This window comes from Mercurialis annua, linkage group LG3 (assembly GCF_937616625.2).
Source record: "Mercurialis annua linkage group LG3, ddMerAnnu1.2, whole genome shotgun sequence".
NCBI classification, from domain to species: Eukaryota; Viridiplantae; Streptophyta; class Magnoliopsida; order Malpighiales; family Euphorbiaceae; genus Mercurialis; species Mercurialis annua.
In genome coordinates, this window is record NC_065572.1 from 30318326 (window position 1) to 30334130 (window position 15805).

Below are 15805 nucleotides of genomic sequence, written 5' to 3' on the forward strand. Positions count from 1 at the left end.
AACGTTTGGCTTAAATCACTAAAAAAGGGAAACATTTGGATTTGTTTTATAACATTTTAAACGTTTGGTTTTGTTTCGTAGCGTTGGTAAACGTTTGGCTTAAATAGCTAAACACGTGAAACATTTGGATTTGTTTCGTAGCGTTTGTAAACGTTTGGCTTAAATCGTTAAAAAGGTGAAACGTTTCGATTTGTTTTGTAACGTTTGTAAACATTTGGCTTAAATCGCTAAAAAGGGGACACGTTTGGATTTGTATCGTATCTTTTGTAATCGTTCCGCTTAAATCACTAAAAAGATGAAACATTTGGATTTGTTTCATAACCTTTGTAAACGTTTGGCTTAAACTGCTAAAAAGGTGAAACGCTTTAATTTATTTCGTAACTTTTGTACACGTTTGGCTTAAATTGCTAAAAAGAAGAAACGCATGGACTTGTTTCATATCCTTTGTAAACATTTGGCTTAAATTGCTTAATAGGTGAAACGTTTGGATTTGTTTCATAGTGTTTCTAAATGTCTGGCTTAATTCGCTAAAAAGGTGAAACGTTTGGATTTGTATCGTACCATTTGTAAACATTTGGCTTAAATCGCTGAAAAGGTAAAAAGTTTGGATTTGTTTCGTAACGTTTGTAAACGTTTGGCTTAAATTGCTAAAAAGGTGGAAACGCTTGGATTTATTTCGTAACATTTGGCTTATATTGCTAAAAAGGTGAAACGTTCGGTTTTTTTTCGTAACGTTTGGCTTATATTACTAAAAAGGTGAAGCGCTTGGTTTTTTTTCGTAACGTTTGCAAACCTTTGGCTTAAATTGCTAAAAATATGAAATGTTTGGATTTGTTTCGTAACATTTTAAACGTTTGGCTTAAATCGCAAAAATAGGGAAACGTTTGAATTTGTTTCGTAACGTTTGTAAATGTTTGGCTAAAATCGCTAAAAAGGTGAAACCTTTGGTTTTGTTTCGTAACGTTTGTAAACGTTAGGCTTAAATCGCTAAAAAGGTGAAACATTTTGTTTTGTTTCGTAATGTTTGTAAAACTTTGGTTTAAATTTCTAAAAAGGTGAAACGCTTGCATTTGTTTCGTAACGTTTGTAAACGTTTAGCTTAATTTGCTAAAAAGGTGAAACGCTTGGATTTGTTTCGTAACGTTTGTAAATGTTTGGCTTAAATTGCAGAAAAGGTGAAACGCTAGGATTTGTTTAGTAACGTTTTTAAGCGTTTGGCTTAAATTGCTAAAAAGGTAAAACATTTGGATTTGTTTAGTAACCTTTGTAAACGTTTGGCTTAAATCGCTAAAAAGGTGAGAACGTTTAGATTTTTTTCGTAACGTTAATAAACGTTTGGCTTAAATTGCTAAAAAGGTGAAACGCTTGGATTTGTTCCAAAACGTTTGTAAACGTTTGCCTTAAATTGCTATAAATGTGAAACGCTTGGATTTGTTTCGTAAAGTTTGTAAACATTTGGCTTACATCACTAAAAAGGTGAACCGTTTGGATTTGTTTCGTAGCGTTTGTAAACGTTTGGCTGAAATCGATAAAAAGGTGAAACGTTTGGATTTGTTTCGTAGCGTTTGTAAATGTTTGGCTTTAATCGCTAAAAAGGTAATTTGTTTGGATTTGCTTCGTAACGTTTGTAAACGTTTGGCTTAAATTTCTAAAAAGGTGAAACGTTTGGATTTTTTTCGTAACGTTTGTAAAGGTTTAGCTTAAATTGCTAAAAAGGTGAAACATTGGATTTTTATTTCATTACTTTTGTAAATGTTTTTCTTATATTGCTAAAAATTGGAAACGTTTGGATTTGTTTCGCAACGTTTGTAAACGTTTGGCTTCAATCGCTAAAAAGGGGAAACATTTTGATTTGTTTCGTAAAGTTTGTAAACGTTTTGCATGAATCACTAAAAAGGTGAAACATATGGATTTGTTTCGTAACGTTCGTAACGTTTGGCTTAAATCGCCAAAAGCGGAAATTCTTGGATTTGCTTCGTAACATTTGTAAACGTTTGAGATAAATCACTAAAAAGGTGAAACGTTTAGATTTGTTTCATAGCATTTCTAAACGTTCGGCTTAAATCGCTAAAAAGGTGAAAAGTTTGGTTTTTTTTGTAACGTTTGTAAACGTTTAGCTTAAGTTCCTAAAAATGGGAAACGTTTAGAGTTGTTTCAGGACGTTTGTAAACATTTGGCTTAAATTGATAAAAATGTGGATTTGTTTTGTAACGTTTGTAAACGTTTGGTATATATTCCTAAAAAGGTGAAACTCTTGTTTTTTTTTCATATCGTTTGTAAACATTTGGCTTAAATCGCTAAAAATGTGAAACGCTTGGATTTGTATTTTAACGTTTGTAAACATTTAGCTTAAATTGCTAAAAAGGTGAAACACTTGGTTTTGTTTCATAACGTTTGTAAACGTTTGGCTTAAATCGCTAAAAATGTGAAACGTTTGGATTTCTTTCGCATCATTTGTAAACGTTTGGCTTAAATTGCTAAAAAGGCGAAACGTTTGGATTAGTTATGTAAGGTTTGTAAACGTTTGTCTTAAATAGCTAAAAAAGTGAAACGTTTGGATTTGTTTCGTAACTTTTGTAAACGTTTGGCTTAATTCGCTTAAAAGGTGAAACGTTTGGATTTGTTTTGTAACATTTGTAATCTTTCGTCTTAAATCGCTAAAAAGGTAAAACGTTTAGATTTGTTTCATAATCTTTTTAAAAGTTTGGCTTAAATTGCTAAAAAGGTAAAACGCTTTGATTTGTTTCGTAACTTTTGTATACGTTTGGCTTAAATTGCTAAAAAGGAGAAACGCATGGATTTGTTTATTAACGTTTGTAAACGTTGAGCTTAAATTTTCTAAAAATGTGTAACGCTTGGATTTGTATTTTAACGTTTGTAAACGTTTTGCTTAAATTGCTAAAAAGGTGAAACGCTTGGCTTTGTTTCGTAACGTTTGTAAACGTTTGGCTTAAATCGCTAAAAATGTGAAACGTTTGGATTTGTTTCGTAACGTTTGTAAACGTTTTGTTTAAATTGCTAAAAAGGCAAAACGTTTGGATTTGGGTCGTAATGTTTGTAAACGTTTGGCTTAAAACGCTAAAAAGGTGAAACGTTTGGTTTTATTTCCCAACCTTTGTAAACGTTTGGCTTAAATCGCTAAAAAGGTGAAACGTTTAGATTTGTTTTGTAAAGTTTGTAAACGTTTGGCTTAAATTGCTAAAAAGGATAAACGTTTGGTTTTATTTCCTAACCTTTGTAAACGTTTCGCTTAAATCGCTAAAAAGGTGAAACGTTTATATTTGTTTCGTAACGTTTGTAAACGTTTGGCTTAAATTGCTAAATAGATGAAACGCTTGGATTAGTTTAATAACATTTGTAAACGTTTGGCTTAAATCCATAAAAAGGTGAAACGTTTGGATTTGTTTTGTAACGTTTGTAAACGTTTGGCTTAAATCGCTAAAAAGGTGAAACGTTTGGATTTGTTACATAACGTTTGTAATCTTTCGTCTTAAATCGCTAAAAAGGTGAAACGTTTGGATTTGTTTCATAACCTTTGTTAACGTTTGGCATAAATTGCTAAAAAGGTGAAACGCGTTGATTTGTTTCGTAACTTTTGTATACATTTGGTTTAAATTCCTAAAAAGGAGAAACGCATGGATTTGTTTCAAAACGTTTGTAAATGTTGGGCTTAAATTGCTAAAAATGTGAAACGTTTGGATTTGTTTCGTAACGTTTATAAATCTTTTGCTTAAATCGCTAAAAAGGTGAAACGTTTGGATTTGTTTCGTACCGTTTGTAAACGTTTGGCTAAAAAGGTGAAAAGTTCGGATTTCTTTCGAAACGTTTCTAAACGTTTGGGTTAAATTGATAAAAAGGTGGAAACGCTTGGATTTGTTTCGTAACGTTTGTCTTAAATTGCTAAAAAGGTGAAACGCTTGGTTTTGTTTCGTAACGTTTGCAAACCTTTGGCTTAAATTGCTAAAAATGTGAAATGTTTGGATTTGTTTCGTAACGTTTTAAACGTTTGGCTTAAATCGCTAAAATGGGTTAACGTTTGAATTTGTTTAGTAACGTTTGTAAACGTTTGGCTAAAATCGCTAAAAAGGTGAAACGTTTGGTTTTGTTTCGTAACGTTTGTAAACGTTCGGCTTAAATCGCTAAAAAAATGAAACATTTTGTTTTGTTTCGTAGCGTTTGTAAACGTTTGGCTTAAATTGCTAAAAAGGTGAAATGCTTGGATTTGTTTCATAACGTTTGTAAACGTTTATCTTAACTTGCTAAAAAGGTGAAACGCTTGGATTTGTTTCCTAACGTTTGTTAATGTTTGGCTTAAATTGCTAAAAAGGGGAAACGCTTGGATTTGTTTCGTAATGTTTGTAAACATTTGGCTTAAATTGCTAAAAAGGTAAAACGCTTGGATTGTTTTCGTAACGTTTGCAAAAGTTTTGCTTAAATTGCAAAAAAAGGTGAAATGCTTGATTTTTATTTCGTCACGTTTGAAAATATTTTGCTTAAATTTCTAAAAATTGGAAACGTTTGGATTTGTTTGGCAACGCTTGTAAACGTTTGGTTTCAATCGCTAAAAAGGTTAAACGTTTTGATTTGTTTCGTTAAGTTTGTAAACGTTGGCATGAATCGCTAAAAAGGTGAAACACATGGATTTGTTTTCTAACGTTGGTAACGTTTGGCTTAATTCGCTAAAAATGGAAAACACTTGGATTTGCTTCGCAACGTTCGTAAACATTTGTCAAAAACCGCTAAAAAGGTGAAACATTTAGATTTATTTCATAACGTTTGTAAATGTTCGGCTTAAATCGCTAAAAAGTTGGAAAGTTTGGATTTGTTTTGTAACGTTTGTAAACGTTTAGCTGAAATTCCTAAAAATGTGAAACGTTTGAAGTTGTTTCGGAACGTTTGTAAACGTTTGGCTTAAATTGATAAAAAGGTAAAACGCTTGGATTTGTTTTGTAACGTTTGTAAACTTTTGGTTTAAATTGCTAAAAAAGTGAAACGCTTGTTTTTTTTCGTAACGTTTGTAAACATTTTGGTTAAATCGCTAAAACTGTGAAACGCTTGGATTTGTATTTTAACGTTTGTAAACGTTTGGCTTAAATTGCTAAAAAGGTGAAACACTTGGTTTTGTTTCGTAACGTTTGTACACGTTTGGCTTAAATCGCTAAAAATGTGAAACTTTTGGATTTGTTTCGTAACGTTTGTAAACGTTTGGCTTAAATTGCTAAAAGGGCAAAACGTTTGGATTTGTGTCGTAATGTTTGTAAAAGTTTCGCTTAAATCGCTAAAAAGGCGAAACGTTTGGATTTGTTTTGCAACGTTTGTAAACGTTTGGCTTAATTCGCTAAAAAGGTGAAACGTTTCGATTTATTTTGTAACGTTTGTAAACGTTTGGCTTAAATCGCTGAAAAGATGAAACGTTTGGATTTGTTTCGTAACGTTTGTAAACGTTTGGCTTAAATCGCTGAAAAGCTAAGACGTTTGGATTTGTTTCGTTACTTTTGTAAACGTTTGGCTTACATTGCCAAAAAGGTGAAACTCTTGGATTTGTTTTGTAACGTTTATAAACGTTTAGCTTAAATTCCTAAAAATGTGAAACGCTTGGATTTGTTTCGTAACGTTTGTAAACGTTTGGCTTAAATTGATAAAAAGGTGAAACGCTTGGATTTGTTTTGTAACGTTTGTAAACGTTTTAATCAAATTGCTAAAAAGGTGAAACACTTGGTTTTGTTTCGTAACGTTTATAAACGTTTGGCTTAAATTGCTAAAAATATGAAACATTTGGATTTATTTTGTAACGTTTTAAACGTTTATTTTGCTTCGTAACGTTTGTAAACGTTTCGCTTAAAACGCTAAAAAGTTGAAATGTTTGGATTTGTTTCCTAACGTTTCAAAACGTTTGGCTAAGATTGCTAAAAAGGCGAAACGTTTGGATTTGGTTCGTAATGTTTGTAAACTATTGACTTAAATCGCTAAAAAGGTGAAACGTTTGGATTTGCTTCGTAATGTTTGTAAACGTTTGGCTTAAATCGCTAAAAAGGTGAAACGTTTGGATTTGTTTGGTAACGTTTTTAAACATTTTGCTTAAATCGCTAAAAAGGTGAAACGTTAGGATTTATTTCGTAACGTTTGTAAACATTTGGCTTAAATCGCTAAAAAAGATAAACGTTTGGATTTGTTTCGTAGCGTTAGTAAACGTTTGGCTTAAATTGCTAAAAAGATGAAACGCTTGGATTAGTTTCGTAACCTTTATAAATGTTTGACTTAAATCGCTAAAAAGGTGAAACATTTGGATTTATTTCATAATCTTTGTAAACATTTGGCTTAAATCGCTAAAAAGGGGAAACGTTTGGATTTGTTTCGTATCGTTTGTAAAAGTTTGGCCTAAATCGCTAAAAAGGTGAAACGTTCTGATTTGTTTCGTAACGTTTGTAAACATTTGGCTTCAATCGCTAAAATGGTGAAACGTTTGTATTAGTTTTGTAACGTTTGTAAACGTTTGGCATAAATTGCTAAAAAGGTGTAATGTTTGGATTTATTTCGTAATGTTTGTAAAAACTTGGCTTAAATTGCTAAAAAGATGAAATGTTTGGTTTTGTTTCGTAAAGTTTGTAAACGTTCGGCTTAAGTAGCTAAAAATGTGAAACGTTTGGAATTGTTTCGTATCGTTTGTAAACGTTGGTCTTAAATTGCTAAAAAGGTGAATTGCTTGGATTTTTTTTGTATCGTTTGTAAATGTTTGGCTTAAATTACTAAAAAGGTGAAACGCTTGGATTTGTTTCGAAACTTTTGTAAACGTTTGGCGTAAATCGCTAAAAATGAGAAACGTTTGGATTTGTTTCGATACATTTGTAAACGTTTGGCTTTAATCGCTATAAGGATAAAAAAATATATTGGATTTGTTTCGTAGCGTTTGTAAACGTTTGGCTTAAATCGTTAAAAAGGTGAAAAGTTTGGCTTAAATCGCTAAAAAGGTGAAACGTTTTGATTTGTTTCGTAACTTTTTAAACATTTCACATAAATCGCTAAAATGGGGAAACATTTGGATTTGTTTCGTAACTTTTGTAAACGTTTGGCTTAAATCGCTAAAAAGGTGAAACATTTGGATTTGTTTCGTAACGTTTGTAAACGTTTGGCTTAAATCGCTAAACATGTGATACATTTTGATTTATTTCATACTTTTGTAAACGTTTGGCTTAAATTGCTAAAAAGGTGAAACACTTGATATTTTATGAAATGTTTATAAACGTTAGGCTTAAATTGCTAAAAAGGTGAAACGCTTGGATTTGTTTCGTAACCTTTGTAAACGTTTGGCTTAAGTTGCTAAAAAGGTGAAACGCTTAATTTTGTTTCGCAAATGTTTGTAAACATTTGGCTTAAATCGCAAAAAATGTAAAACATTTGGATTTGTTTCGTAACTTTTTAAACGTTTCGCGTTGTTTCGTAGTGTTTGTAAACGTTTGGCTTAAATCGTTAAAAAGGTGAAACATTTGGAATTGTTTCGTAACGTTTGTAAATGTTTGGCTTAAGTCGCTAAAAAGGTGAAACGTTTGTATTTGTATCGTAACGTTTGAGAACGTTTGGCTTAAATCTCTAAAAAGGTAAAACGTTTGGATTTGTTTCGTAATGTTTGTAAACGTTTGGCTTAAATCGATAAAAGGGGAAACCTTTGGATTTGTTTCATATCGTTTGTAAACGTCCCGCTTCAATCGCTAAAAAGGGGAAACGTTTGGATTTATTTCTTATCCTTTGTAAACGTTAGCTTAAATCGCTAAAAAGGTGAAACGCTTTGATTTGTTTCGTAACGTTTGTATACGTTTGGCTTAAATTTCTAAAAAGGAGAAACGCTTAGATTTGTTTCGTATCATTTGTAAACGTTTGGCTTAAATTGGTAAAAAGGGGAAACGTTTGGATTTGTTTCGTAGGGATTATAAATGTTTGGCTTAAATCGCTAAAAATGTGAAACATTTGGATTTTTTTCGTACTGTTTGTAAACGTTTGCCTTAAATTGCTAAAAAGATAAAAGGTTTGGATTTGGTTCGTAATGTTTGTAAACGATTGACTTAAATCGCTAAAAAGGTGAAACGTTTGGATTTGCTTCGTAATGTTTGTAAACGTTTGGCTTAAATCGCTAAAAAGGTGAAACGTTTGGATTTGTTTGGTAACGTTTTTAAACATTTTGCTTAAATCGCTAAAAAGGTGAAACGTTAGGATTTATTTCGTAACGTTTGTAAACGTTTCGCTTAAATCGCTAAAAAAGATAAACGTTTGGATTTGTTTCGTAGCGTTAGTAAACGTTTGGCTTAAATTGCTAAAAAGATGAAACGCTTGGATTAGTTTCGTAACCTTTATAAATGTTTGACTTAAATCGCTAAAAAGGTGAAACATTTGGATTTATTTCATAATCTTTGTAAACATTTGGCTTAAATCGTTAAAAAGGGGAAACGTTTGGATTTGTTTCGTATCGTTTGTAAACGTTTGGCTTAAATCGCTAAAAAGGTGAAACGTTTGGATTTGTTTCGTAACGTTTGTAAACATTTGGCTTGAATCGCTAAAATGGTGAAACGTTTGTATTAGTTTTGTAACGTTTGTAAACGTTTGGCATAAATTGCTAAAAAGGTGTAATGTTTGGATTTGTTTCGTAATGTTTGTAAAAGCTTGGCTTAAATTGCTAAAAAGATGAAATGTTTGGTTTTGTTTCGTAAAGTTTGTAAACGTTCGGCTTAAGTAGCTAAAAATGTGAAACGTTTGGATTTGTTTCGTATCGTTTGTAAACGTTGGTCTTAAATTGCTAAAAAGGTGAAATGCTTGGATTTGTTTTGTATCGTTTGTAAATGTTTGGCTTAAATTACTAAAAAGGTGAAACGCTTGGATTTGTTTCGAAACTTTTGTAAACGTTTGGCGTAAATCGCTAAAAAGGAGAAACGTTTGGATTTGTTTCAAAACATTTGTAAACGTTTGGCTTTAATCCCTATAAGGATAAAAAATATATTGGATTTGTTTCGTAGCGTTTGTAAACGTTTGGCTTAAATCGTTAAAAAGGTGAAAAGTTTGGCTTACATCGCTAAAAAGGTGAAACGTTTTGATTTGTTTCGTAACTTTTTAAACATTTCACATAAATCGCTAAAATGGGGAAACATTTGGATTTGTTTCGTAACTTTTGTAAACGTTTGGCTTAAATCGCTAAAAAGGTGAAACATTTGGATTTGTTTCGTAACGTTTGTAAACGTTTGGCTTAAATCGCTAAACATGTGATACATTTTGATTTATTTCATACTTTTGTAAACGTTTGGCTTAAATTGCTAAAAAGGTGAAACACTTGATTTTTTACGAAACGTTTATAAACGTTAGGCTTAAATTGCTAAAAAGGTGAAACGCTTGGATTTGTTTCGTAATCTTTGTAAACGTTTGGCTTAAGTTGCTAAAAAGGTGAAACGCTTAATTTTGTTTCGCAAATGTTTGTAAACATTTGGTTTAAATCGCAAAAAATGTAAAACGTTTGTATTTGTATCGTAACGTTTGAGAACGTTTGGCTTAAATCTCTAAAAAGGTAAAACGTTTGGATTTGTTTCGTAATGTTTGTAAACGTTTGGCTTAAATCGATAAAAGGGGAAACCTTTGGATTTGTTTCATATCGTTTGTAAACGTCCAGCTTAAATCGCTAAAAAGGGGAAACGTTTGGATTTATTTCTTATCCTTTGTAAATGTTAGATTAAATCGCTAAAAATGTGAAACGCTTTGATTTGTTTCATAACGTTTGTATACGTTTGGCTTAAATTTCTAAAAAGGAGAAACGCTTAGATTTGTTTCGTAACATTTGTAAACGTTTGGCTTAAATTGGTAAAAAGGGGAAACGTTTGGATTTGTTTCGTAGGGATTATAAATGTTTGGCTTAAATCGCTAAAAATGTGAAACATTTGGATTTTTTTCGTACTGTTTGTAAACGTTTGCCTTAAATTTCTAAAAAGATAAAAGGTTTGGATTTGTTTCGTAACGTTTGTAAACGTTGTGCTTAAATTTCCAAAAAGGTGGAAACGCTTGGATTTGTTTCATAACGTTTGGCTTAAATTGCTAAAAAGTTGAAACGCTTGGTTTTGTTTCGTAACTTTTGTAAACGTTTGGCTTAAATTGCTAAAAAGGAGAAACGTTTGGATTCGTTTCGTACCGTTTGTAAACGTTTGGCTAATATCGCTAAAACTGTGAAACGTTTGGATTTGTTTCATACTTTTATAAACGTTTGGCTTAAATCGCTAAAAAGGTGAAACATTGTTTCGTAACGTTTGTAAACATTTGGCTTAAATTGCTAAAAAGGTGAAACGCTTGATTTTGTTCGTAACGTTTATAAACGTTTGGCTTAAATTGCTAAAAGGGCGAAACACTTGGATTTGTTTCATAACGTTTGTAAACGTTTTGCTTAAATTGTTAAAAAGGTGAAACACAGGTTTTGTTTCATAATGTTCGTAAACGTTTGGCTTAAATCGCTAAAAATGGGAAACGTTTGGATTTGTTTAGTAACGTTTTAAACGCTTGGTTTTGTTTCGCAGCGTTTGTAAATGTTTGGTTTAAATCGCTAAAAAGGTGATACATTTAGATTTGTTTCGTAACGTTTGTAAACGTTGGGCTTAAATCGCTAATAAGGTGAAACGTTTGGATTTGTTTCATAACGTTTGTAAACGTTTGGCTTAAATTGCTAAAAAGGGGAAACATTTAAATTTGTTTCATACTTTTGTAAACGTTTGGCTTAAATCACCAAAAGGTTAAACATTTGGATTTGTTTCATAATGTTTTAAACGTTTGGTTATGTTTCGTAGCGTTTGTAAACATTTGGCTTAAATCGCTAAAAAGTTGAAACATTTGGATTTGTTCCGTAATTTTATAAACGTTTGGATTAAATAGCTAAAAATGTGAAACGTTTGATCTATTTCGTAACGTTTTAAACGTTTGGTTTTGTTGCGTAGCGTTTGTAAACGTCAGGCTTAAATCTTTAAAAAGGTGAAACGTTTCGATTTGTTTCATAACGTTTGTAAACGTTTGGCTTAAATCGCTAAAAAGGTGAAAACTTTGGATTTGTTTTGTAACCTTTGTAAACGTTTGGCTTAAATCGCTATAAAGGTGAAACGATTTGATTTGTTTCATACTTGTGTAAACATTTGGCTTAAATCGCTAAAAAAAGGGAAACTCTTGCATTTGTGTCAGAACATTTGTAAACGTTTGGCTTAAATTGCTAAAAAGGTGAAACGCTTGGATTTGTTTCGTAACGTTTGGCTTAAATTGCTAAAAAGTTGAAACGCTTGGTTTTGTTTTGCAATGTTTGTAAACATTTGGTTTTGTTTCGTAGTATTTGTAAACGTTTGGCTTAAATCGCTAAAAAAGTGAAACATTTGGATTTGTTTCGTAACATTTGTAAACGTTTGGTTTAAATCGCTAAAAAGGTGAAACGTTTCGATTTGTTTTGTAGCATTTGTAAACGTTTGGCTTAAATCGCTAAAAAGGGTAAACGTCTAGATTTGTTTCGTATCGTTTGTAATCGTTCGGCTTAAATCGATAAAAAGATGAAACGTTTGGATTTGTTTCATAGCCTTTGTAAACGTTTAGCTTAAATTGCTAAAAAGGTGAAACGCTTTAATTTATTTCGTAACTTTTGTATACGTTTGACTTAAATTGCTAAAAAGGAGAAACACATGGACTTGTTTCATATCGTTTGTAAACGTTTGGCTTAAATTTCTTAAAAGGCGAAACGTTTGGATTTGTTTCGTAGCATTTCTAAACGTTTGGCTTGATTCGCTAAAAAGATGAAACATTTGGATTTGTTTCGTACCATTTGTAAACGTTTGGCTTAAATCTCTAAAAAGGTGAAAAGTTTGGATTTGTTTCGTAACGTTTGTAAACGTTTGGCTTAAATTGCTATAAAGGTGGAAACGTTTGGATTTGTTTCGTAACGTTTGCCTTATATTGCTAAAAAGGTGAAACGCTTGGTTTTGTTTCTTAACGTTTGGCTTATATTGTTAAAAAGGGTGAAACGCTTGGTTTTGTTACGCAATGTTTGCAAACCTTTGGCTTAAATTCCTAAAAATATGAAATGTTTGGATTTGTTTCGTAACGTTTTAAACGTTTGGCTTAAATCGCTAAAATGGGGAAATTGTCACGACCCAAATTTATGAGTCGCGACCGGCGCTAGGGAATGGGAGTGGTAGCTCCGAAACCCGTAGCAAGCCTAAAAACCTGTGTAAATTTTTCGCAAATCAAATCATATTTTATATATCAAAATACATGTGACCCCATTTTACAAAAACATCAGAGTTAAAACGCATTGTACAAATACATAGACAAAAACATCTAGACTACTGCGGACCGCTAGAATGAAAACCTTCTTTCACTTCTTGTGCAAATGACTTCCGAGAATTAAAACTTCGGAAGATTGACTTTCCAAATCATATCATGCTATCCCTGAAAAATGGGAGGAGTAACGGGGCCAGTATAAAACTGAGCGAGTTCACCAAATTACACGCAATATCACATAAAGGGTTAAAACCGTTGAAAACCTATTTTATATATAGAAAATACTCTTTTGAAATCATATTGCATACCCTCTTTACTTTCCTTCATAGCTCTTTGTTTATTTCATAAACTTATAGTTTATACGTATTTGACATCTTTGATTTCTTATTATGGTATTGATATTTTTCTTTTCTTGTTTTGTTTCATTAGTTTTCGACCGAATCTTAAATCTTAGGTTATATCATCATGATTCAGAATCGAATTAAATCATTGGCAAGTTCCTTGTGACTTGATCCTTATGGTTGGGTCCGAAGATAGTTCAACCGAGTTACTTTCAACCATGTGGCACAGTCCCGAGATAGTTCGACCGAGTTACTCATGCCACTACTTAATCCCAAGTTGTGAGTCCCGAGATAGTTCAATCGAGTTACTCACCAGACACAGGTCCCGAGATAGTTCAACCGAGTTACCTTCGTGTCTGCATTCGGACTCTGCACCCTGCAAGTCTTTTGAACTTAACTGTCGATTCATATAATTCCTATTGTCATTTAATAGGAAAGTTCGTTCACATTGTGTCTCGATCTTGTTTCGTATTGATTCTCGATGTATCGCACTTACTTTTTATTTCGTATGAGTCCCGAGGACTATTATCGAGAATGGATGAGATACAGGTCCCGTGATAGTTCTATCGAGTTCAACCTCGTATCTCAAATTCTTATTATTGGATATACCATAGTACATTTTCTTATTACATAAGTTAGTCGTTTTGATATTTCATCTTTGGTTTTCTTGATCCTTTATGGACCATGATATGCACAAAACAATCTACAACATACATCTATAACACACGCACGTATGGGTATTCATTATAATTAAAAGTACGTACAGGAACGTACTATGTTTCTTTATAAGTATATGAATAATAGTACATATAGGAATGTACTATACTTTTCTCGTATATTATTTGATGTTTGACTTCGTATTATGTTGTTTTACCCTTCCCCGGTACTTTAACATTTATACTCTTTTCATGTACTTGTATTATTATCAAAATGGCACAATACAATAAAACATCATTTTCAAAACATACATATATATGCATTTTAATAACATACATTTAAACATAAAAATATTCGTATAGCTTTCGTATTAAAATACGTAGCTTTACGAATATTAGCGAGTAATTTAAAGTGTACTCACCACTTGCTATCCAAATTCTTCAAATAAACACGAAGACATCTCGATCCGTTCCCCTCGAGCCTTGTCGATAGTCGATTCGTCGAGTCTACGCAAATTCGATAGCGCTACGAATTAATAACAAATCTAATTACGATTACGCATCTAAAACTAGTTCGATCAACATACTTCGGTCATTAAAAACGCTTATCTTAAATAGGTTGACACCTGAACGAAATCGACATTCTTAAAGTTTAGAACGCCGCCTACAACTTTCGTTTAGGTCTCAGACCATGAATTGCACCCGAAGGTGTCGAAAACAAGCTCAGAAGTTATTTCCTTGGAGCTGTTTACAAGTGCAGGGCAGATTGCACAACATAATGTTCTGCCTTTTATGAGCAGTTTAGAGGCAGAATTAGAGAAAACTTAAAACTATATAATTATAGTTAACATTTCAAAGTTTCCGTTCCAACAAACGGAACTTGATTTGGACCTATACAGCCCGAGATATTTCCTTTGCAATATCGCTGTTTTCCAGGACAGTTTTATGCAATTTCGTTAACTAGTTTGCGTAACTTTTAATCGTAATCTTATTATGCAATGATACCTAAAATCCATCAAAACCATCCTTTTAAAACATCACAACTCAGACACCGTCAACAAACATACACATACCAATCCATGACTTAAACCTTAACAAAACATAAAGGCTTGAATTCATCCACATAGCCAACTATTCATGCATTATTATTGCATCAACTCTAACTCAATCAATCTTGCTTCAAACTCAATCTACATTCAGCTATATAACTTCAATTGAACACTCATAACTTATCAATTAAATCTCATAGCATCAACTAGATTAGGGCCCGAAACACTTAGCCCATTCATATGTCAAAATTCAATCAAGAATTTTAACAATTCTACATAAATCATATAGTCAATTCATCAAACACCTAAACTTCACACAATTGTCAACATAGACTAACCATCATCAATTTAAGAAAATACCTCACCTTGGATGTTGTCCCTATGCCGAAGCTTCAAGGCTTAAATTCACCATCAACAATCTTCCATGAAAGCTTATAAACTCATATGAACATCAATTACACCAAAACCCTTAATTAACTCTAAAACCGAAATAAAACTTAGAAACCCTAAACTCAAGTTGTGATTTTTTACCTTGAATAATAGGGCTAGATCAGTAGCTCTCCTTCTCCTCGTTCCGTGGCCGCAAGAATCGTCCAATTCCGTAGAGAAACGAGGAAGTTATGGAGGATTGAAATCTTTGCATATGTTGATCATCAAAGGAAAAAGGAGAACGAATTTGAGACTCAAAAATGTGTTGATTCTGATCTTAAATCAAATGAAATGGGTATATATATTTATGACAAAGGTCTCATTTAGTCCCTCACTTTGCCACCTCCTCAACTTTCACTTTATAACTTTTATTTCGACCAATTTAGTCCATCGATCGCTTAATCATTCGATTCTCGATAAATTCCGTATTATTTATTTCCCAAATAAATAACATTAGTCTCATATCTTATAATATCACTTTCCAATAATTTATTTTGGCAATTTTGGCCAAAAACGCTCAAATTTCCATTTTGAGTTTACTTGCACTTTTTCTCACTTTTTCGTCCAATTTTCATTTTAATGACTATCAGTAACAACTTTATCGATATTATTTTCTTATCTTGAGAAAATAGAGTAAAACACAACTTCATCCGAAAGTTTATGGTTAAAAGTCCACTTTAGTCCTTAAAGTGGCTAATTTGCACTTTAACCCTTATTCTTAACTAATCGTCAAACTATCTTCTAAAACGATTTCGTATACTTACAAAATTTTGACGATCGTTTATTAATAATATTTCACGGACCTTGGCGTGAATATTATTCGCTCTGACTTTCCAACTTATTTTATTTTATTTCCTTTTTGTCTCGATTAAATCCAATTTATCGCATAATAATTTTCCATTTAAATTATTATTCTACGATAATTCCAATAGACCCGCTTCAGTCTAAGTCCTTATTATCCAATCCTAATTTGATATTCTCGTTCTTAATCTTTACAATTATGCTTCGTGGCACTACACGTAATACCTCAAAATTTAGGTTATTACAGAAACGTTTG

The 15805-nt window shown here is 32.2% G+C and overlaps 1 long non-coding RNA gene across 1 annotated transcript; it reads right to left on the minus strand.

Annotated features, from left to right (window-relative positions):
- Window positions 1-12120: 12120 nt before the first annotated feature.
- LOC126674654 (uncharacterized) lies at window positions 12121-15189 on the minus strand. Its single transcript, XR_007639586.2, has 4 exons — window positions 14851-15189; window positions 14685-14758; window positions 13693-13777; window positions 12121-12441 (listed from the first exon to the last, which is right to left on the minus strand). It is a non-coding gene; the product is annotated as an uncharacterized LOC126674654 (long non-coding RNA).
- Window positions 15190-15805: the final 616 nt, after the last annotated feature.